The sequence below is a fragment of the Tenrec ecaudatus genome, chromosome X, assembly GCF_050624435.1.
Source record: "Tenrec ecaudatus isolate mTenEca1 chromosome X, mTenEca1.hap1, whole genome shotgun sequence".
Lineage (NCBI taxonomy): Eukaryota > Metazoa > Chordata > Mammalia > Afrosoricida > Tenrecidae > Tenrec > Tenrec ecaudatus.
Window position 1 is genome coordinate 83,023,753 of NC_134548.1, and position 25,461 is coordinate 83,049,213.

At 38.9% G+C, this 25,461-nt stretch overlaps 2 pseudogenes; both read left to right on the top strand.

The window, feature by feature from the left end:
• Positions 1 to 7,886: 7,886 nt before the first annotated feature.
• On the top strand, positions 7,887 to 8,503 carry LOC142433463 (transmembrane protein 150A pseudogene; annotated as a pseudogene).
• Positions 8,504 to 23,306: 14,803 nt separating this feature from the next.
• Positions 23,307 to 23,575, top strand: LOC142433464 (snRNA-activating protein complex subunit 5 pseudogene; annotated as a pseudogene).
• The last annotated feature ends 1,886 nt before the right edge of the window (positions 23,576 to 25,461 follow it).

The following is a 25,461-nucleotide window of genomic DNA, read 5'->3' on the forward strand; positions in this document are numbered from 1 at the left end:
GTCGTGTATCATAGTGGGGCTAGCCATATGGTCCTTTCTGTGCATTGGCTGCTCTGAGCAGGGATATCGTCCTCAAGGCTTGTTGGACCAGAATGTGCTCCACTCTCTCTTCCTCCTTCTTCATTTTGCTTCCCTGTGCTCTGATCAGACATGTCCCTCTCCCTGAGCTGTAGCTTCAATGTTATCCTCTGAAGTTCAGTAGTTTCATTTAACAGATGAGGAAACTGAGTCATATTGCATGTTGGAGCTTAGACCAAAGTATCCCGGTGTCAAATGCACTGTTCTTGCTACACACTGTCTTTGAAACTTTGTCCCTTTCCACTACCCATATCTAAATTGCCTGCGGTTCAAGAATTTCTGTTATCAATAACATTTGCATCTTGTGCAATGTTGAGCACACAGTCAGTACTCATCATTTGACTGAATGATGAAGGTTTTTATTTGATTTATGTGAAGGAGCAGAGAAGAGAAATCTGGGCAATCACAACTCACTATTGAAGAACTGATTTTATTTTTACATTGTTTTGAATAATATTTTTATTGACATATCTCACTCATTCTAATATATCCCTTCCCATCCAGTTCTGTTGTTCAATCTTACTGGGTGATGCTATACAATCATCAATGCTATCAATTTCCTTCTACTCCCCTTCCCTCCACCCCTTCACTTCCTGTACCCTCACCGAAACCTTACTCTTGTTAGTGTCTCTGAGGGGTCATCTATCTCGACTGCAATGCACAAGTTTTATAGGATCAGTGAGGTATATCACCTATGGACCATAATAGGAAGGACGTTTTAAAGAACTAATTTTAAATAGGATAATACAATAATTCTATGACACATAGAATTCATCAAGAAAAAAATATTTATTATGAAGACCGCATATGCTATAACTTTTTATAGCCAGGCAGCATCAGCTTATTTTGCCACATTCCCAACATAATCACTGAAGACAAAATGGGTGCATAAGCAAATGTGAAGAAAGCTGATGGTGTCCAGCTATCAAAAGCTATAGCATCTCTGGTCTTAAAGGTTTGGCAGGGAAGCAACAAAGTCCACATGGAAGAAGCACACCAGGTTGTGTGATCAAGAGGTGTCAACAGAAGGAGGTATCAGAAGTTCAAAAAATATGTGTCCAAATTGATATGCAGGGGAGTGGATGTAGTAGAGAATCAATGTCCACCAGCAAGACAATGGTACCATCCCACTTAGAAGGGCCTTGTGGAACGGAGGATATGTCCAAGGTGCCAAGGTGTGGTGTGGCATTCATGAACCACATAACTATCCTCTAGTTCTTTAAATTTTATTTTTTCCCTTAAAATGGGGTTGCAGGCCAAATAAGTTTGGGAACCTATGCTCTAACTGTATATATACCTAGGAGCGATATCTCTACATCTAGTTTTCTGAAGAAGTACCATACCATTTCCAGAGTAATTGTACCATTTTTCCTTCCACCAGTGTGTAAAGGTTTCAGTAACCCACAAAATGCCAGTAGTTTTTGTTTTCTATTATTTTTATCAGTGTCATTTCTGTGGACTAAGATGGTATCTCACTTTTGTTTTTATTGGCATCTCTCTAACAAGGTCTGTCATCATTTGTCTGCCAGTCTGCTGTACTGTGGTGTCTTAGGTGTTGTTGTGATGCTGGAAGATATGTCACTGGTATTTTCAAATACTAGCAGGGTCACCCAAAGTGGACAGGTTTCAGCAGAGCTTCCAGACTAAGAACAGACAACAAAAAAGGGATGGGCTGTCCACTTCAGAAGAATTATCGACTGAAAACCTCATTGATAGCATAAAAACATTTTCAGATACTTAAAACCATATGACCATTATCAAATATGGTACCTAAAGATGAGCTCCTCAGGTCATAAAACACTCAATATATAACTGAGGAAGATGTGTCTTCTCAAATTATAGTCAGCAATAATGATGGAGTTTATACCTATAAGAGTAAAGTCTGCACGACCTTAATTTGCTGATGGGGCATGACTAAAAATGAGAAGAAAAGCTACTAACATCTATTAATAATTGGAACTTTGTATGAAGTATGAATTGAGAAAAATTAGAAGTCATCATAATTTAAACGAAATGCACAAAATCGATATCTTAGGCATTAGTGAGCTGAAATGGTCTGGTATTCGCCATTTTCAATCAGAAAATTATATGGTTAACTATGCTTGGAATAACAGATTTACGAGGAATGCATTCATAGTTAAAAAGAACATTTCAAGATTTATCTTGAACTACAGTCCTGTCTGTAATAGGATAATATCTATCCACATACATATATGAACCAACCACTAAAGCTAGTGATGTAGAAACTGAAGAATTCTACCAACATCTTCAGTCTGAAATTGATCAAATATGTAATCAAATTGCATTATAATTATTGGCAATTTGAATATACAAGGAATGAAAGGGGAAAGAACTCAAACCCCAACCAAACTCACTGCCATCAAGTCAATTTCTTCTCCTGGCTTCTCCATAGGACAGGGTAAAACTGCCCCTGTGGGTTTGTGCAATCAACTCTTTATGGGAGTAGTACTGTAAGTCTCATATTTCTTCCTTGTAGTGGCCAGTGATTTCAAATGGCTGAACTAGTGGATCCCAGTCCAATCTGTAATCATTGCAGCATGAGGACTCCAGAGGAAGGCACAGTACTTGGAAAATATGTACTTGGTGATAGAAACAAAGCTAGATATTATATAATAGAATTATGTGAGACCAATGACTCTTTCATTGAAAATACATTACTTCAACAACATAAAGGGTAGACAACATAAAAGGTAGAAAACAACATAAAATATCGACTTCTCCAGATGGAATGAACAGAAATCAAATTTACTACATCTGTGGAAAGAGAGAAACTTCAAAGAGAGAAGCTCAGTATCAGCAGCCAAAACCAGACCAGTAGCTGACCATGAAATAGATTATCTATTACTCATGTGTAAATTCAGGTTAAAGCTGAAGGAAATTAAAACAAGTCCAGGAGGGTCATGGGGAGGAGACGAGCCAGTCAGGTTGCAGTGTAGCAACCATGAAACATGTAACTTTCTCTAGTTCTTAAATGCTCCCCCACCCCCACTATAATGATCCCAATTCTACCTTACAAATCAGGCTAGACCAGAGGATGTATACTGATACAGATGGGAACTGGAAACACAGGGAATTCAGGACCGATGAGCCCCTCAGGATCAGTGGTGATAGTGGCAATACTGAGAGGGTGGAGAGAAGCTGGGGTAGAAAGGGGGAACTGACCACAAGGATCTATATATAACCCCCTCCCTGGGGGACGGACAACAGAAAAGTGGGTGAAGGGAGACATCAGACAGTGTAAGATATGAAAAAAAATTATAAATTATCAAGGGTTCTTCAGGACCAAGGGTGTGAGGGGCGATGCTGGGAGAGTGGAGGGTGAGTGGGTTGGAAAGGGGGAACTGATTACAAGGATCCACATGTGACCTCTTCCCTGGGAGAGGGACAGTAGAGAAGGGGGAAGGGAGACTCCGGATAGGGCAAGATATGACAAAATAATGATGTATAAATTACCAAGGGCACATGAGGGAGGGGGGAGAAGGGAGGGAGGGGAAAAAAAGAGGACCTGATACAAAGGGCTTAAGTGGAGAGCAAATGCTTTGAGAATGATTGGGGCAGGGAATGTATGGATGTGCTTTATATAATTGATGTATGTATATGTATGGATTGTGATAAGAGTTGTATGAGTCCCTAATAAAATGTAAAAAAAGAAAAGAGGAGGAAAAAAATGATTAGGGCAAAGAATGTACAGATGTGCTTTATACAATTGATGTATGTATATATATGGACTGTGATAAGAGTTGTATGAGCCCCTAATAAATTGTTTTAAAAATTATCAAGGGTTCATGAGGAAGGGGAGCAGGGAGCGAGGGGGGAAGTAGAAAGCAAATGTTTTGAGAATGATGATGGCAACAAATGTACAAATGTGCTTGACACAATGGATGGATGGATGGATGGATTGTGATAAGAGTTTTACAACACACACCCCCCCCCCCCGCCAATAAAATGATTTAGGGGGGAAAAAGTCCAGAAGAACCAAACAATGACCTTGAATCTATCCCACCAGAATTTTGAGAGCATCTCAAGAACAGATTTGACACATAGGAAACTAATGACAGAAGACCTGATGAGCTGTGGGAGGACATCAAGAACAGCATTCAGGACTGGGTAATGTTGTTTGTGCGGTTGCTGACACTTGACAATACCTAAAAGCAACATCAACATGAGCATCTTTTATGTGTTTGTTGGCTGCCTGAAAGTACTTTCTGGTGAAGTGTCTCTTCATGTTCTCTGTCCATTTTCAAATTTGAATGTCCTTTTGTTGCTGAAGTTTTCTATATATTTTAGAAATTAGTCCCTTATTAGGCACTTTAATCCTGAAGATTTTTTTCCCAGTCCACAGCTTCCCTTTCTAATCTTTTGGAGAAATTGTTTGATAATTTCTTGAAGGGCCCAGTTATACAGTTTATTCTATGTTACCTGTCACAATTTACTTTAAGTTGCTTGTAGTTTTGTTTGATCATCTATTTCTGGAAAAGAAAAAAAAGTTTCTATAGTTGTTTTTGCAGTGTTACCCTAATGTAACTTTATAGTTTTAACTTTGACATTTATGCATTTTTTTCCTTTTTAGTTAATTTTTGTGCATGATGTGAGATGTCGGTCCTATTTCATTGTTTTTTAAAAGTTTTGTCCTTACCACTGGAGATTGTTTCTTTCCTTATTGAATGGACTTTGGTCCTTGGTTGAAAATCAGGAGCCTTGATTATTTTGAGGAATTTCCCTTCGTTTCTTTCCCTGATCTTTATGCCTTTATTTACTTTTTTTAAAAGATAATTTTATTGGGGGCTCTTACAGCTCCCTTAACAATCCATACTTCATTTGTATCAAGCATTGACTTTCCCTTCTATTCCATTTTTTCTGAGTTCTTTACAATAGTGTTGTTTTACTAAATGCCTTTTCTGCATCAATTGTGATGTCCATCTGATCCTTTGTTTTATTTATGTGATGAATTACAGTAATTGATTTTCTGATACTGAACCACTCTTGCATTCCTGGTATGAATCTCATTTAATCATAGTATATTTTGTTCTTTTTTTATTTAATAAATCATTTTATTGGGGCTCATACAACTCTTATCACAATCCATGCATACATCAATTGAGTAAAGCACCCTTATACATTCGTTGCCCTTGTCACTCTCAAAATTCGCCTTCCACTTGGGTTCCTGGAATCAGCTCGTTTTCCTTTTTTTCCCTCCCTCTCCCTCCCCACTCCCCCTCCCCTATGAACCCTTAATAGTTTATAAATTATTATTTTATCTTATCTTACATTGCCCGGCGTCTCCCCTCATCCACCTTCCCATTGCCCATCCCCCAGAGATCGGTTCTCCTTTTCTACACCCCCTCCCCTCCTGGTGTTGCCACTCTCACCGCCTATCCTGAGGGGCTCATTCGTCCTAGATTCCCTGTGTTTCCAGATCCCTACTGCACCGCTGTGCATCCTCTGGTCTAACCAGGTTCGCAAGGTAGAATTGGGATCATGATAATTAGAGGGGAGGAAGCGTTCAAGAACTAGAGGAAGGTTTTGAGTTTCATTGTTGCTACACTGAACCCTGAGTATTTTGTTCTTTTGATATGCTGTTGAACGCTTGTTTGCCAGAATCTTGTTGAGATGTTTTTGTTTCTATATGCATGAGAGATATTGGTTTATAACGATCTTGTTTGGGGATGTCTTTAAATAAATGGCTTTGGTATCAGCTTCATAGAATGAGTTAGGAAGTATTCCTTCCTGTTCTATGTTTTGGAAGATTTTGTTAGTAGAACAGGTATAAACTCTTCTCTGAATGCTGGGTAAAATTCCCTAGGAAAGCCACGTGGGCTGGAGCATTTTTGCTGTTGTTGGAAGTTTGATGATATCTTCCATCTCTTTTATTGTTATGGATCTGTTTATATTTTCACCCATATCTGTCTTAATTTAGGTAGGGATTGTGTTTCTAAAAAATTTCCCATTTCTTCTAAGTTTTAAAATATGTTCGAGTACAAGTTTTCGTAGTGTTATTATGATCTCTTTATGTCATTTGCATTTATTGTAATTTTTCTGATTTCAATTGTTATTTTGGCTATTTGCATCTTGTCACTTTCTTTTGGCCATTTGTCCAGTAGTTTGTTAATTTTATTGATCTTTCAGAGAACTAAGTTCTAACACTGTTGATTCTTTCTTCTTACTGTTTTGCTGTTTTCATTTTCATTAATTTTTGCTCTAATCCTTATGATTTTCTTTCTTCTGATAGTTTTGGTCTTCTTGTGGTCTTCCTTTTATATTTGTTCAAACTGTTGGGTAATTAACTTTAGACATTCTCCTTTTTTAATGTATGGGTTTATTACTATAAACTGTTTGAGTGCTACTTTGCTGAATCCCAAAGACTGGTATGTTATGTTTTAATTCTTTTTGTTTATAATTATCATCTAATTTTCTTTTATTTCTCTTATGTGTTATTTAATATCCAAATAATTGAATTTTTCATATTCTTTCTATTACTAATTTCTAGTTTTATATTATTATGGTCAAAGAAGACACTTTGCATAATTTCAATATTTTTTATTTATCTATGCTTAGTTTATAGCCTAAAATATTATCTGTTATGCAGAATGCCCATGTGTACTGGAGAAGAATGTGTAGTATGCTATTATTTGTTATAGTGTTTTATATATGTCTATGATAGCTAGTTGCTTAATAGTGTTACTCGGGTCTTAAGTATCTTTATAAATTTTCTTTCTAGAAGTTATGTCCATTATCAAAAGTGGACTATTAAAATCTCCTACTATTATTGTAGATTTATCTGTTTCTCTCTTCAGTTATTTTAGAGTTTAGTTGATAAATTTGGGGGTTTTGCATTGGATGTAGAAGCATTTTTTACTGCTATGTCTTCTTGATGTTGACTCTACATTATTATGGCACCTTAGGCAATTCACTTCTCCCCTAGGCCTCAATTTTACCTCTTCTAACACAGAATGATCCTGACAACGTCTACAGCCATTGCAAAGACCAAATTAAACAATACAAATGAAGGTTAACAACACTCTACACATTGAAAGTAATATCATTACTAAACAGAGAGGTGCTTCATTTGCTTCTTCCAAAACTCAATTAACAAACAAGAATCAAAGGACTGTACTATGAGGTCCAAGGACTAATTAGAATAGCTACTATTTATTGAGCATTTACAACATGCCAGTCACTAAACGTTATATATACACTCTCTTATTTAGTATTTTTTTCACAAGAGAAAAGCTTGTAGTTAGTTCAGGGATCGTTTGCTGGCCCTTAGGAGCGTTTTCCAGTCCAGTCTGTTGGGGCACCATGCCCTGGCCCCAAAGTCCACTTTCAGCATTCCCTGGGGACCTTGCCACTCCATTCCCTTGCTGTTCCGCTGCACTCCCCCAGTGATTTCCCTCGTTGTGGTGGATCTTATTTAGTATTACAGCATTTAATGCTAACCATTATGCAAGGAACATTAAAATTAGCCTTATTCTACAACAAAGAAACGAGAAGTACTGGAAAGAAGCAGCAACACAGTTATAATCTGCCCCGTAATAAATAGGTAGCAGAAAAAGGAATTCAAAGTCACCCTCTTTTACCCTTTTGACCTGGATAATAAGAATTCTTCTTGTCAGTCAGAGACAGTGCTGAGCAAGTAAAGCGCAAAGGTAGCAGGCGCACCAGGATGATGGTAGTGGCTGAAATATCTTAGGGTAACAGGGCCTCCGCTCTCTTCCCTACCATCACCTGTCCCCCACACAGCCCCACCTCACAGACACACATCACTACCACTTTGGCTCCCCTCTTTCATGACTACCTGGGTCGGCCTTCCCGTCAGTCTGTCAGCTTTCTCCATCACTGGCAATATAGACTATGTATGTCATGGCCATGATGATTTGCCATGTGTGTCCTGTGGAGAATTAGCCCTATACGGAGTCCTACTCTCCTGACTCTGTTGAGTAACAGTTCTAGGACCTGTTGTACCCTGGGTGATGCCCCCCTCATCAGCAAGTGTGGCACATGTCCCCCAGAGAGCTGTATCTTCAGCCTCATTGGCATGGTGGATGCTTTCATGGCTCTACTGTGCCTTCTGTGATATGGGCAGCTCCTGGAGTGGAGTTGCCACTTCTGGGGTAACACTACAGTGCTTATCATTGGCTAAACCAATGCTGTGGGTCTAGTAAGAGTTGGCAATTTACAGGAGGGGTCTTTTTTCATGAGGGCTCTCAGTGGCAGCACCAGGCTGTCCTGTGTGAATTAGTTTTGTCATTGACATCCTCATGTTCTATGGCACCTTTAGCTATGAATTTGGTGCTCTCTTCACAGACACACTGGTAGCTTCCCTGCAGCCCACCGCTGCCTGGATTATATGTCTTCAGGGGGCAGCAGCAGTTCCACAGAGCTCAATTTTGCCCCCAATAAATAACCATAATCTGAGATCTGGATAGGGTGGCTGGCCTAACCCCCCACAGCTCTCAAACCCATCTCCTTTGCATTTAGTGGACTCCAGAAGCACTTCTTTAAAAGTATTATGTTGGGATGCAGGCTTCCTCACTCCCAGAGGAGCAGCCATCTCACTAACATCTGTTCCATGGAGGAGCAGCTCTTCCTCTGCCTGACTGCTGCTCCCTCACCTGCAGGGTGGTTTGTACTTTACAGCCACTTGTCTTCATGTGCCCAGCAAGCCCTTCAGGTGCCTTCTACTCTTCAGTTCTGAGGCCAGAGCCTGGGTTTTCTGCTGCAGGAATTGGGAGCTGGGAAAGGCAGGAGGAATGGAAATCTGGTGAGAGGTGGGTGGGGTAAAGAATGCCTTAGTCTGGGAAGGTCCACTGAGCTGCACTGGTATTCTTCACTTTGCCCCTCTGTTCCTTTAGGGCAAAGAACATAGCAGAACCATGTGGCTGTTTTACTACTTTAAAAAAATCTATTTGAAGAATTCTAGTGTGAAGGAAAAAGATAATCGTTCTTCCAGTTGTCCATATATAAAATTTAGATCTCCTCATCTTTGCATTCAAGGTTTTCCAAATAAGGTCTAAACTCTTTACCTTTAAAAATCTCAACTCCAAGTTTGACTTTCCCTTTCTTTTCCCAGTCCCTTCCATATCCCATATGAAAGCCATGTACCATGAAATTATCTCTTCCTCATAGAAATACATAAGAAAACATGTCACTTGAAGTAGAAGTTCTCCCCCTTTCAAGGTGTCATTGTAGATGGCATTCCATTATGTCTGCAGTTAGAACTGCAATTGACATCTAGTATAATCTTAAAAATAGATATAAACTCTCCACAAGCTTAAAATAGTCACTTATAGCTCTGTTCCTTAGCCCAGAGTAGTTGTCACATAATCTGGAATGAGAAGAATATCAATAAGACATACACTATCAGGAATAGAGTAAAAAATATTTCTAGCATTCAACCTTACTAAATATTAACACATCTCAAAATATATTTTATCACTATTGTTTTACTCAATATTGTTTTGATTGTTAGGTGCTGTCAAATTGGTTCCAACTCACAATCACCTTATATCTACAATGGAATGAAACAATGCCCTGTCCTGCGCCTTCCACAATTGTTCTTGAGCCCTGTGTTGCAGCCACTGGCAATACCTCTTGTCAACGGACTTCCTCTTTTTCACTGTTCCCCTATTTTACCATGTATAATGCCCTTCTCCAAGGACAGATCTCTCTTGGCACCATACCCAAAGTAAGTACGATGAAGTCTCTCTATCTTTGCCTCAAAGGCATATTATGTATGTATTTCTTCCAAGACAGTTGTGTTTGTTCTTTTAGCAGTTCATGGTAATTTCAATATTTTTTGCCAGCGCCATATTTCAAATGCATCAATTCTTCCATGGTCTTCCTTATTCAATGTCCAATTTTGACCTTCATATGATGCAATGGAGAATACTATGGCTTGGGTTAGGTGCAACTTAGTCCTCAAAGTATCATCCTCGTTCTTCAATGTTCTAAAGAGGTCTTGTGTAGCAGATTTACCTAATGCAATGCATTTTATTTAATCTTTTGACTGCTCCTTTCATGAGCACTGATTGTGGATCCAAGTAAGACAAAATCTTTGACAACTTCAAACGTTTCTCTATGTACTATAATGTTACCTATTGGTCCAGTTTAAAGGATTTGAGCCTTCCTTATATTGAGTTGTAAGCTGTCCTCAAGGCTACAATCCTGATGTTCATTAGCAAGTACTCCATATCATCCTCACTTTCCACAAGCAAGGTTGTGCCATCTCCTAACGCAAGTTGTTAAGCCTTCCTCCAATCCACACTCCAACTTAATCCTTCAAGGCCACATTCTTCTTCATATAATCCAGTTTCTTTGATTATCTGTTCAGTGTACAGATTGAACAAGTATGGTGAGAGGATACAACCCTGACACACACTTTTCTTGATTTTAAACCATCCAGTATCCTCTTGGTTTGTTCTCACAACTGCCTCTTGTTTCATGTAAAAGTTCTGAATGAGCCTAATGAAGTATTCTAGAATTCCCATTCTTATCAGATTATCCACTGTTTATTATGGTCCACATAGTCAAATGACTTTGCATAGTCAAGGAAACACAAGTCAACATCTTTCTGCTATTCTCTCTTTGAGCCAAGATCTGTCTGGCATCAATTATGTAGTTCTATAGTTTGAACATTCTGTAGAGTTACCTTTCTTTGGAATGGGGACAAATATGGATTCCTTACCATCAGTTAGCTGTCTTCCAAATTTCCTGGCACAGACGAATGAATGCTTCCAGTGCTTCTTCAATTTACTGAAACATTTCAGTGGGCATTCCATCAATTCCCGGAGCCTTGCTTTTGGCAAATACATTCAGTGTAGTTTGAACTTCTTCCTTCAGCACCATTTGTTGTTGCTTATATGATAACTCTTGAAATGGTGGAATGTTGCCTAGTTCTTTTTGGTATAATGACTCTGTGTATTCTTTGTAAGTTCTCTTGATGATTCTTGCATCACTCAATGCTTTGTCTAAAGAACCTTTCAAGATTGGAACTCAAGGCTTTAATTTTTTCTTGAGTTCTTTCACTTTCAGATATGCTGAGCATGTTCTTTCCTTTTGGTTTTCTTATTCTATGTTCTTGCACATTCATGATATCATTTAGCTTTATCTTCTCAAGCTGCCCTTTGAAATTTTCTATTCATCTCTTCGGCTTCATCCTTTCTTCCATTTGCCTTAGTTACTCTTATGATTTAGAGCAAGTTTCAGACTCTTCTGACATTCACTTTGATCTTTTCTTTTTTTCCCTGTCTTTTTAATGACCTTTTTTCTTTCTTTATGAATGATGGTCTCGATGTTCTCCCACAACTCATCAGGTCTCCAGTCATTAGTGTTCAGTGGATCAAATCTATTGTTGAGATGTTCTCAAACTTCAAATGGGATAGACTCAAGATAGCATTTTGGCTCTTGTGGATTTGTTTTAATTTTCTTCAGCTTTATCCTGAAGAGCAATCAATGGTCTGTTCCACAACCCACCCCTGGTTTGTTTTAGCTGCTGATATTGAGCTTTTCCATCATGACTTCCCACAATTATGGTCAATTTTATTTCTGCGTATTCCATCTGGGGAAGGCCATGTATATAGTCACTGTTTGTGTTGTCAAAAAAAGGTATTTGCTTTGAGCAAATCATTGGTTTTGCAAATTTCTATCATGTGATCTCCAGCTTCATTTCTATTACCAAGTCCATGTTTTCCAACTGCTGTCTACCATTTGTCTGTCAGTTTATTGTACTTGGTGGTTTGTGTGTTGCTATGATGTTAGAAGTTATGTCACTGGCATTTCCAATGCCCGCAGGATCACCCAAAATGATCAGGTTTCAGTGGAGCTTCCAGAATAAAACAGACAATGAAGAAAGGCTCAGCTCCCCACATCAGAAGAAGTCATTGAAAACCTTATGCCAGAACATTGTTGGAGATACTGCCAGAGGATGGGACCCTCAGGTCTGAAGGTACTCAAAATAGGACTGAAAAGGAGATGATTTCTTACAGGGGACTCGACTATGGTGACATTAGTTGGGTAGAGTCTGTGGAAGTGGAGCTTTCAGGATTTTTATGTACTGATTGGCCTGACTCAAGGTAAAGAGAAACAACTGAAAAAATGTTACAGATCACAGCTGGAAACATAGGGAATCCATGACTGATAAATCCCTCAGGACCAATAATGAGAGTAGAGATACCAGGAGGGTACAGGGAAGGTGAGGGTGAAAGGGGAACCAATCACAATATAACCCCCTCCCTGGGGGATGGACAACTGAAAAGTGGGTGAAGGGAGACATCGGACAGTGTAAAACATGAAAAAATAATAACAAATTATAAATTATCAAGGGTTCATGAGGGAGGGGGGAGGGGAAAACAAGGAATTGATACCAAGGACTCAAGTGGAAAGAAAATGTTTTGAGAATGATGATGGCAACAAATGTACAAATGTGCTTGACACAATGGATGTATGTACAGATTGTGATAAAAGTTGTATGAGCCACCAATAAAATGATTTTATATACACACACACACACTCTCTCTCTCTCTCTCTCTCTCTCTCTCTCTCTCTCTCTCTCTCTAATGATTGGGACTTGGAATGTGCAAAGTATGAATTTAGGAAAATTGAAAGTGGTCAAAAATGAATGCATGAAGATCAATACTTAGGCATCAATGAGCTGAGATGGACTGGTATTGGCCATTTTGAATCAGAAAATCATATCGTTCTCTATGCTGGGAATAACACAATCAAGAGTAATGTCCTGGCATTCATTGTCAGAAAGAATCTTGCTAAATCCATGATGAAGTACAATGTGATCAGATTATATTCATCCACCTTCGAGAGAATCTAATCAATACAACTATTACTATTATTCAATTTTATGTATGCACCACCCACAAAAGCTAGTGATGAAGAAATCGAAGAATTCTACCAACGATTTCAGTTGGACATTTATCAAATATGCAATCAAGGTGCATTGATAGTTATTGGTGATTGAAATGCAAAAGTTGGAAACAAAGAGGAAGAAACATGCATATGAGGTGATTGAAAATATCATGACTTGGATCAGGCACACTGGGGTCCTCAAAGTAATATCATTGCTTTTCAACACTTTAAAGAGGTTTTGTGTATCAGATTACCCAATGCAATGTGTTGTTTGAGCTCTTGACAGATGTTTCTTTTTTTTTCTTTTTTTAACAATTTATTGGGGCTCATACAATTCTTTTCACAGTTCATACATATACATACATCAATTGTATAAAGCACATCTGTACAGTCTTTGCCCTAATCATTTTTTTCTCTTTTCTTCTTTTATATTTTATTAGGGACTCATACAACTCTTACCACAATCCATACATATACATACATCAATTGTATAAAGCACATCCATACATTCCCTGCCCCAATCATTCTCAAGGCATTTGCTCTCCACTTAAGCCCCTTGCATCAGGTCCTCTTTTCTTTTCCCCCCTCCCTCATATGCCCTTGGTAATTTATACATCGTTATTTTGTCATATCTTGCCCTATCCGGAGTCTCCCTTCCCCCCTTCTCTGCTCTCCCTCTCCCAGGGAAGAGGTCACATGTGGATCCTTGTAATCAGTTCCCCCTTTCCAACCCACTCACCCTCCCACTCTCCCAGCATCGTCCCTCACACCCTTGGTCCTGAAGGTATCATCCACCCTGGATTCCCTGTACCTCCAACCCTCATATGCACCAATGTACAGCCTCTGTCCTATCCAGCCCTGCAAGGTAGAATTCGGATCATGGTAGTTGGGGGGAGGAAGCATCCAGGATCTGGGGGAAAGCTGTGTTCTTCATCGATACTACCTCACACCCTAATTAACCCATCTCCTCTCCTAAACCCCTCTATGAGGGGATCTCCATTGGTCGACACTTGGGCCTTGGGTCTCCACTCTGCACTTCCCCCTTCATTTAATATGATATATATATATATATACATATATACATATACACATATATACACATACATACACACACTTATATCTTTTTTTTTGCATAATGCCTTATACCTGGTCCCTTGGGCACCTCGTGATCGCACTGGCTGGTGTGCTTCTTCCATGTGGGCTTATTTGCTTCTGAGCTAGATGGCCGCTTGTTCACCTTCAAGCCTTTAAGACCCCAGACACTATCTCTTTTGATAGCCGGGCACCATCAGCTTTCTTCACCACATTTGCTTATGCACCCATTTTGACAGATGTTTCTATGAACATTTATTTTGGATCCAAACAAAATGAAATTCTTGACAACTTCAAACTTTTCTCCTTTTATCATGATGTCACTTATTCGTCCTGTTGTAAGGTCTTTGGTCTTCTTTACATTGAGTTGTAATCTACATTGAAGGCTAAAATCCTTGGTCTTCATCAGCAAGTGCTTCAAGTCTTCCTTACTTTCAGCAAACAAGATTGTATCAACTGCTTATTGAAGATTGTTAATAAGCCTTTCTCTAATCCTGATCACACACTCTCCTTCATATAATACAGCTTCTCTGATTTCTTGCTCATTATTCACCAGTAATTAAGGAGTCCTTGGGCAATGATTAAAGAGCTCTGTTTCTAATCCAAAAGTCAGCAATTTGAATCCAATTGTTTTATGCAAGCAAGATGTGGCTGTTTGCTTCGGTAAAGATTTACAGCCTTATAAATCCTATAAGGGCAGTTCTACTCGGTCCTGTAGGGTACTAAGGGTCAGAATTGACTATATACCAATAGGAATCGGTAACAATAGCTTATATAATACATACAATTATTCGTTGGATCCAAATATTATATAAACATTTCAGGACAGTGAATTATTTAATGTGGCTCTTCCAGTCAGAGTCTAACTCCCACCAAAGAACCTGCATGGGTCAGGTAAGAAAGTGGGAGAAGATACTGACAAAGATTCACCTGTGAGCAATTATGGACAGGATTCCCTAGAGTTCTATCCTGCTATGTATAAAATGAGCTCTCTGAGGAGCAGCAGAAGGAATCTTATTACCAGCAAGAATGGAATGCATCCTCTGCACCAGAGATCCCTGAGCAGTGAACCTCCTGGATCCAAAAGACAGCTATGCCATCAGAGAAGCAGCAGAAGAACCAGGATCCAGATCATGCAACAGAGGGGTGAACTTCCCAATGCACGGAGCAAGTAAAGCTGAGTGCTTTGGTGCAGAAGGCTGGCTTATGGAGTGGGTTGCCTCTGGGTACTTAATTGGGGAAGCTGGTCTTGCTAACCCATGATAGTGAAGATGAATGCTTTCAGACTGAGGCTTACTGGAATGGGGTACCTCTGGGCATTTAATTCAGGGAATTGAGTTTGTTGACCAATGAAGCTGAATGACTTTGACTTAAGGCTTAGAAGAGAGTGGTATGCCTTTAGGAATTTTTTAGGAGATTTGAAAGAACTTTGTAATATGTTCTAATAAGCACCTCAAACCTTAGTATTTTTCACTGGCATTACTACTTTTTAACTTCCTTAATAAACCTTTAAATATAGTTTTTTTAATTTTCTGTGAGTTCTGTGTAGCCATTGCAAAGGATATTAGATCACAGGGATGTAAAATTTTTTAAAATCACTGCCATCAATTGATGCTGACTCATAGTGACTCTATAGCACAGAATAGAACTGCCCCTGTGAGTTTCCCAGACTGTAATTCTTACAGGAGTAGAAAGTTTCATCTTTTCCCCTCAGAGCAGTTGGTGGTTTTGAACTGCTAACAGAACCATTAGCAGTCCAATGCAAACCCCACTAAGCCACCAGTGCTCCATAGAGAGATAAAATAAACCAAAGCAAAACACAAAACTCACTGTCATTGAGTTGATGCCGACTCATAGTGACCCTATAGGGCAGAATAGAACTGCCCCAGTGAGTTTCTGAAACTGTAACTCCTTACAGAAATAGAAATGTGATAGAAGTTATAAAGACAAATATAAGGTGGCTTCAAGAAGTTCAAAGAAAAATCCCATCATCTTTACATTCCATTTTTCTGTGGACCTTTTGAAATCCTTTCATATATACATCCCCATCTTAAATACATTAGCTTTTTTTTCAAACGTTTATTTAAATGAACTTTTTGTTAGCCCTTTAAAACAATGTCCAGTTATAGAATTTTTAGTCTTCATTGTGTGGTGGGAATCACATCACCATGAATGAGGGGGAGTACATGATGGGGACCCAATGCCCATCTGTAGACAGCTGACATCCCTGGTAGAGGGGTAGTGGGGAAGAGAGGAGTCACTCAGGATTTAGTGTAGCAACAATGAAACTCAAAACCTTCCTCTAGTTCCTGAACGCTTCCTCCCCTCCCAATTATCATGACCCCAATTCTACCTTGCGGACCTGGTTATACCAGAGGATGTACAGTGGTGCAGTAGGGATCTGGAAGCACAGAGAATCTAGGACAGATGAACCCCTCAACATCAGACGTGGGAGTGGCAACACCAGGAGGGGAGGGGGTGTAGAAAGGGAGAACAAATCTTGGAGATCTATGTGGAACCTCCTCTCTGGGAGATGGGCAATGGGAAGGTGGATGAGGGGAGACGCCGGGCAGTGTAAGATAAGATAAAATAATTATTTATAAACTATTAAGGGACCAAAGGGAAGGGGATAGTAGGGAGGGAGGGGGAGGGGTGAAAAAGGAAACCGAGCTGATTCCAGGAACCCAAGTGGATGGTGAATTTTGAGAATGACGAGTGCAACGAATGTATAAGGGTGCTTTGCTCAATTGATGTATGGATGGATTGTGAAAAGAGTTGTATGAGCCCAATAAAAAGATTTATTAATAAAAAAATCTCTATAAAGAGGCCAAATCAGATTCATCTTCTCTTCATTCATGGAGTCCTGTTGGCATATTGGTTAGGCATTGGGCTGCTAACTCCAATGTGGGCAGTTTGAAACCATCAGTCACTCCACAGGAGAAAGATGGGGGTTTCTATCCTTGTAAGTAGGTACAGTCTTGAAAACCTACAGGGACAGTTTACGGTGGCCTATAGGGTCGCTATGAGTGAACATTGACTCAATGGAGTACGTTTTGATGTTTGTTCTCTTCATTCCAGGATGATGCAAAAATTGATCCATTTGATATTACCAAGGATAATATGATGCCAAATGTTGAAGGGCACCAAAAATATGGAAGAATCCGGGATTCAAAAGTCACAGGAAACCTAGAGGAAAATACATAGGGGAAAAGAAAGTATAAGAAGAACAGAGGAAAGAGGAAGATATCAGAAGAGAAAGAGACTTTTATTTTTTAAATGTGTATTATTTTCCAGAAATGCAGAGCTGAAATGCTTTTCAAAAGTGATAAAAGAGCCATATCCTAGACTAGAAACCGAGTCTTTTGATTCCAAATCTGGTGCAACTGCAACTATTTCTCCTCACACATTTTGAAATGATGGATAACTGGCAGGCTGAGTTGGGAAAAGTTTATGAGAACAAAGCACAAGCTTGACTTCTTTTTAAACCCATAGAATAGTGGCTTAGTTATTTAGTTTCTTTGCACTTTAGTTTCTTTATCTCAAATAGGAAAAGTAATAAGAAGTCCAAATACCATGGGAAGGTATGAAACTAGAGGGAGAAAACACTTATGAGATGAGAAAAGAATTATTTCAGTCGATTAAGATTCTTCAAAGACCTGAAGTAATTAGATGGCACAGCCTTAATTAAACAGAAAGACTAAAAGCCAATAATTCAGAGCCTCCTCACTATTCTGCATTAAATTCAAATTTTAAATAAATTAAAAAGCAAAATGAAAGAAAGGCAGATGACAGCATTACATGCCAAAAAAAGGAAGATAGAGAATTGTCCCTAGTTCCCTGAGGCAAGGCTTTTTCCACGAGTTGCCCACAGTTGCCATCAAACAGACCCCAAAGCAATTGTATGCATCTTAAAAACGGGGTTTGTATCTTGAAGTTGTTTTATACGGTTTTCTGTTTTGATATATGAAACCTGGGATTGATGAACCCATAGAGACAGCAAGTAAAATAAGGGCTTCAGGGGGAGGGGGATTCAGGGATGGAGGGGGTTGAAGGGGAGACATGTCAAGGAGTTCATGTAGAAAGAGAATATTTGGAAACTGATTGTGGTAGCAATTGTCCAATTCTGCTTGACGTCAACTATGGAATGATGTGATATATATATCAATTTAAAACTGGGGTTTGACATTTTTGACAATGGATTGAATTGAACCAGTGTTCTATTTGAGACAATAGAGCATGCACATACATGAATATATAATATACACACATTTTCTTTTGTAACTATTGAGCTAGTAGTTACATCAAAACTAGAATCCAGATTCTTAACATTAATCCTTATAGGTTATAATCACTGATATATCTCTAGTACTCCTTGTTTTTTTCCAGCACATGCATTTCTTTAACATGCGTAAGGGGCTCTATAAATAAATTGATGTTTTTAATGCATTTGTTTCAGTAATTAGGGTCAAATGAGATAAAGACTGTTAATGAATTTTGTTTACTATAAAAGAAAATGTACATACAAAGGATCATGTAAATTCAAAGCTTGACAAGACTTAAGTACCATGATGTCAGCCATGGATATCACTACTAAGAATCAGAATTTCTCATTAGATTTATAAAACCGAGAGAGAGAGAGATTCATTGTTACTCTCACAGCACATCAAAAGACCTGTTCTCACTCCAAGGAACTAATACTGTCAAGAAGTTGTCAAGTGACTGCATTTGATCATCATAGCCCGTTACCAAAATAGTAATTAATTGTCCCATTTTACAGGTAAGTAGCTCAGAGAATTTAATTGACAGCTCCAACTAAAAAGCTATGAGCAGACCATTAATTAGTGAGATCCTTGCATATCACAGACAAGTATGTATTTTTCTACTTTTTAGCTTGTATCCTGAATGATTGTAACTCTAACAATACCTCTGGGGACAAGTCTAATAGTAATTTTTAAAAGTTACTGTTTTTTCAGGTCAATATTCACAGCCCTATTTTGGAATCCAAAGTGTTATAGTTGTCCACAATAGTACTATGGATTTAGACTCAAACATTGTAAAATATCTTATACTACTTCAACACTTAGAGAGTCTTGGTGGCATACTAAGTTATATATTGGGCTGTGTGGCAGTTACATACTCTCCTGTAAACTTGCAAAAGTGTGGAGTCCAGCCTGTCAACCTTAAGCCTGATGACCTTATTTGGAGACATGAAGGAGATAAATAGCTCACTGGAGGCCAGATTCACTCTCTGCTTGTCTCTCTGTGAGACATTCCTGTTGACAAGCCACATGGAGCTATACTGATGGAGCCAGAGCCCTGGAGCTGGAGGAGCCACATGGAGACCAACACCAGTGCTGAGATGCTTCCACCACCAGTGAGTCAACAAGACCTTCTACCCACCAGCCTGTGATATTCCTGCATTCAGCATCGTTGCATGGCTTTGTGAGTCTAAAGATGAATTTATGAACTACTATCAGACATATGGGCTAATATCGGACTTATTACTTGATCTGGACTGGGCTGGGGTGTTTCTTAATATACAATTGCTCTTTGAAAAAAGTTTTCCCTTACATACATATGGGTGTCGATGCATTTGTTTCTCTAGTCAACCCGGACTAACACAGGCTGCTAGTAGCTAGCCACAAGTCCAGAAGTTCAAAACCACCAATTGCTCCGTGGCAGAAAAATGTGGCTTTCTACTTCTGTAAAAATTTACTGTCTCAGAAACTCTCGGGAGCAGTTCTACTCTGTCCTACAGAGTCAATATGAATCAGAATTGATTAGAAATCCCTAGGTAGTGAGTTTGGATTGGTATGTCTGGGTTCAGCACTTATAAATATGCCACTTGTGAAGCAGGGAACCAGTAGAGTGGTCTGAGGAGCCGGCCCCAATCCCAACTACACAGACAGCGCCCCTCCCCCCCAAAGAATTTACTTCAGAGGACAGCACTGAAGCTACAGCTGAGGAAGAGGGACATCACTCCCTGACCCATAGCCCTACGGAGGATAACACTGGAGACACAGTGTGGAAATTATGCCCGAACTGACCCCACCACACTGAGGCAAAACACTAAGGGCGTGCAACAGAACAGCAAGGGGAGCAGAGCATGGAAGTCCTTAAGGAATACTAAAAATGGACTTTGAGGCCAGGGCGTGGCACCCCATCAGACTCTACTGGAAAACTCTCCTAAAGGTCAACAAAGAGACCTTGAACTATTTACAGGCTTTTCTTTAGTTATCATTGGTTTGTTGTGGTGGTTTTGTTTTCTTTCATTGCTTTGCTTTGCTCTGTCTTGTTTTTGTGCATATTATTACCTCTGCCGGTCTATCTAGATAAGAAAGGCGGGAAAGACATGTGGAGGAGAAAAGAATGGGACCGATGGTTGTGGGGGGAGCCAAGGGAGAGGAAGTGTTGGGAGGTTGGGGGGAAGGAAGTGTTGTTAGCAAACCCGGGGACAAGAGAATAACAAGTGATCCAAAATCGGTGGCGAGGAGGGTGTAAGAGGCCTGGTAGAGCTTGATCAAGGGTAATGTAACTGAGAGGAATTACCGAAACCCAAATAAATGCTGAGAATGATAGTGGGACAAGAGGAAAGTAAAGAAAATAGATGAAAGAACTAGGAGGCAAAGGGCATTTATAGAGGTCTAAATACAGGCATGTACATATGTAAATATATTTATATACAATGTTGGGGAAATAGATCTATGTGCTTATATTTAGAGGTTTAGTATTAAGGTAGAAGATGGACATTGGGCCTCCACTCAAGTACTCTCTCAATTCAAGAACACTTTGGTTCATTAAACTGGCATTCCATGATGCTCACCTTCCAGACAGGATCACTGAAGACAAATGTATGCATAAGCAAATGCGATGAAGAAAGCTGATGGTGCCCAACTATCAGAAGATATAGTGTTTGGGGTCTTAATAAAGGTTTGAAGATAAATAAGCGGCTATCTAGCTGAGAAGCAACAAAGTCCACATGGAAGAAGCACACAAGCCTCTGTGATCAAAAGGTGTTGATGGGTTCATCAGGTATCAGGCATCAAAGAACAAAAAATCATATCATTGTGAATGAGGGTGAGTGTGGAGTGGAGACTCAAAGCCCATCTGTAGGCAACTGGACATCCCCTTATAGAAGGGTCTCAGGGAGGCGATGAGCCAGTTAGGGTTCAGTATAGCAATGATGAAACATACAACTTTCCTATAGTTCTTTAATGCTTCCTCCCACTATCATGATCCCAATTCTACCTTGCAAATCCGACTAGCCCAGAGGATGTACACTGGTACAGATAGGAACTGGAAACACAGAGAATCCGGGACAGATAAACCCCTTAGGACTAGTGGTGAGAATGGGGATAGTGGGAGGGTGGAGGGAAGGTGGGGTAGAAAGGGGAAACTGATTACAAGGATCTACATATTATCCCCTCCCTGGGGGATGGGCAACAGAAAAGTGGGTGTAGGGAGACATCAGACAGTGTAAGACATGACAAAATAATAATAATTTATAAATTATAAAGGGTTCAGGAGGGAGGTGGGGCAGGGAGGGATGGGGAAAATGAGCTGATACCAAGGGTTCAAGTAGAAAGCAAATGTTTTGAGAATGATGATGGCAACAAATGTGCTTAACACAATGCATGTGTGTATGGGTTGTGAGAAGAGTTGTATGAGGCCCCAATAAAATGATTTAAATATATATATGCCAGTTGTCATGCTATTCTGGAGTGAACAAAATAGAATTATAGTCCCTGTCTTTGGGAAACTTCCAGTCTTCCTAGCAATGCCGTGTCTCATACCCATGAAATAATTTGGGAACAAAATAAGGAAGAACCTATAATTGACAAAAACCAATTAGTCAATAATACAAGAATGAATTTATAATTGGCATAAATTTGTGATAAAATGTGAGAATAAATATATATCTGACTTCATGCTGTTTAATTCCATGATCACTCATAAATGACACTACCTGCATTCTTGTGCTCCAGTCATTTGTCAGTTTGTCATGCTTGGGTGCCTGGTGATGCTGGCTGCTATGTTGTCAGAATTTCAAAAAACAGCTAGAAAGGCAGAAACAAAGAAGCTACTAGACTAAGAATAAACTAGGAAGAAGGAATACATGGTACACTTCTGATCAATCAATCAATGAAAATCCTTAGGATTAGCAGTGGAACAATTCTGATATAATCCTGTCAGATGAGCCCCTTGGGTTGGAAGGCACTCAAACTGCAACTGGTGAATAGCTGCCTCCTTAGAGTCATTCATAATGACATGAATGGAGCAAAGCTTTTAGGACTTTCATTTGCTGATGAGGCATGACTCAAACTCAGAGGAAACAGATGCAGGCATCCATTACTAATCAGAACATGGAATGTACAAAGCATGACTCTAGGAAATTTTGAAGTCATCAAACAGAAAATTAAATGCATAAAGATTGATATTAAAGGCATTAGTGAGCTAAGATGAACTGGTATTGACCATTTTGAACCAGGAAATCATATGGTTTACTATGCTGAGAATGATAAAGTTAAAAAGAATGGTGTCATATCTATTACAGAAAAAGAAAATTTCAAAATCTATCTTTATTTACAGTGCTGTCTGTGACATGGTAGTATCCATACACCTAAAAGGAAGATCAGTAAATATAACAATTATTTAAAAATAAAATTAAAATAACATCTACATTTATAAGCCAAGCATTGAAGCCAAGGATAAAGAAATTGAAGAATTCTACTAATTTCTATAGCCTGAAACTGATCAAACAAGCAACTCAGATTCATTAGTTCATTCACTGATTAATTCATTCATTCATTCAGTAGTTACTGGTGATTGGAATGTGACAGTTGAAAATAAAGAGAACAGAGCATTTGGAAAATATGGCAACTTCTTCACTGCAAATACAGACATAAATAGACCTTGATTGATGGAATCAAACTGATTACACCTGTGATAATAAATAAAGCTGCTCAATATTGTCAACCAAAACAAGGCCATGGCTAACTGTGAAATAGATAACAAAGTGCTCCTGTGCAAATTCAAGTTGAAGATGAAGAAAATTAAATCCAGTCCGCTAGCACTAAAACATGGCCTTAGCCACCTGCATCTAGAAACATCTCGAGAACAGATTTGATACATTGAACACTAATGAATGAAGACCAGAGGAGTTGTGGGATAACATCAAGAACATCATACATGAAGGAATCAAAAGGTGGTGCAGAGGGCCACCAATGAGACAGGGATGGTGCTGAGCCAGCTTCCTAATGGAGCTACACAAAGAGGACGACAAACTGCTTTGGCTGAAGGTGGCACTGCTAAACGGGCTCAAGTTTGAAGAGTTGGCCCTTCAATCAATTATTAATTCTAGAGGAAATGAGATGCTGTCTTCTCAGTATGCACCTGAACAGTCACAAGTTATGTTGATGCATATGGACAATGAAGCGTTTCAATTAACCAAACTGAAGTGAAGTTGAGCACAAGGACCCGAACTCTGGAAAAAGAAGAGGAGGAGGAAGAAGAATTTGATTCCTGAAAGGGAAAAGAACCAGGAATCATTACGCAAGTTAAATTCCTAAGGCTCAGGAACTCGCTCCAAAGAGCATGAGCCTTATGGCCTGCTTGAAAGGGGGGCAAGAACTACAGAAAAATTTGTTCAATTGTAAAAATAGCTCTAATGATGATCTCAAACTTCAGGATGTTGCAACAAAGATTGGTGAAATGTAGAAAAGCTAACATGTGCTTCCTAAGCATTAATTACGTGAGTGGTGCTGTGTTGAAAGAAAGAAAGAAAGAAAGGAAAGAAAGAAAGAGAGAGAGAAAGAAAGAAAGAAAAGAAAAGAAATCAAATGGTCATTAAAAAGATTAGACTAAAAAGACCAAACTGGATGTCAGAAAAGACTCTGAAATCTATTCTTTTTTTTTATATTTCAACTAATTTGAAAATCTTGGTACCAACCATGGTCAACACAAAGTGACCAAACTAAAACACCAAACCATCATGTCAATTTCAACTCATAGCAACCCTGAAGGCCAGAATAGCTATTTCTGACAATAAATCTTTGCAAGGGTAGAAAGCCTCATTTTTCTCCTGCAGGGTCACTTGTAGACTTGAACTGTGATTGTTACAGTAACATAATTCATAACCCACCACTCTACCCAGCAGTTCTTATAAAAATTGAAGTATATTGCATGCAAATAAAACTGCTGAGAGAAATCATAACTAGCAGACCTGTACAACATTATAACATTTGAGAAAGTTTTTTTTTTAATTCAGGCAAAATCAGTATGGTAATACATGGAAATTTTAATCTACAAAAACAAATAGTCAATGTGCAGGTTAAAATAAAAGGCATTTCTTCCCTTCATAAAATATTTTTGAAAATAAAATTACTATTATGGTATAGCTAACAGGTAGTAATGAAATATCAGAAAACAGGAGCACAAAGTTGTTAGGTGCTGTCTGATGGTGATGTTGGGTAAGCATTGGGCCCTTAAGTGTAAGTTCAGCATTTCATAACCACCAGCCATTCCTTGGGAGAGAGAGAAGGCTGGCTACTCCTATAAAAAAGTATATCCTCATAAACCAAATATAGAGTCACCATGGGTCAGAACTGACTCAATGGCGGTGAGTGGGTCTCTCAAGTTGCATCCAACTCATAGCAACCTTAAATTAAAAGTAAAATATCGCCCAGTCTCCCACTATCCTAACCATTGTTGCCATGTTTGAGCCCATTGTTGCAGCCACTGCGTTGATCGATCCTTCTCATTGAAGGTCTCCCTCTTTTCTGCTAACACTACCAAGCATGTATCTTACTTCAAACACTCGTCCTTCATGATGACATGTTCAAAGTATGTGAAATGAAGTGTCACTGTCTTCACTTCTAAGGAGCCCTATAGTTATACCTCTACTAAGATTTATTTTATTTAGCAGTATATGATATAGTCAATGTTTTCACCAAAACCATAATTTGGATGCATCAAATTTACTTCAGTCTTCCTTATTCACTGTCCAGTTTTTGCATGAATATGAGGTGATTGAGAATACCATGGCTTGGGTCAGATAATCTTGGTCCGCAAAGAGACAAATGTGTTTCTTTTTTTATATATATACAAATGTGTTTCTTAACACTTTAGAGAGGCTTTTGCAGGTTTTCTTAATGCAATCTGTCATGTGAATTATTGATTCCTGCTTCAAGAACATTGATTGTTGACCTAAGAATAATAAAATCCTTGGAAATTTCAATTTCTTTGTCATTTACCATGATGCTGTTTACTGGTACAGATAATAAGGATTTTTGTTTTTTTTAAAGAATATTTTATTGCATGTCTCATATTGTCCCTTTTTATTTTCTTTTTAAAATCATTTTATTGGGGATTTGTACAACTCTCACCACAATCCATACATACATCCATTGTGTC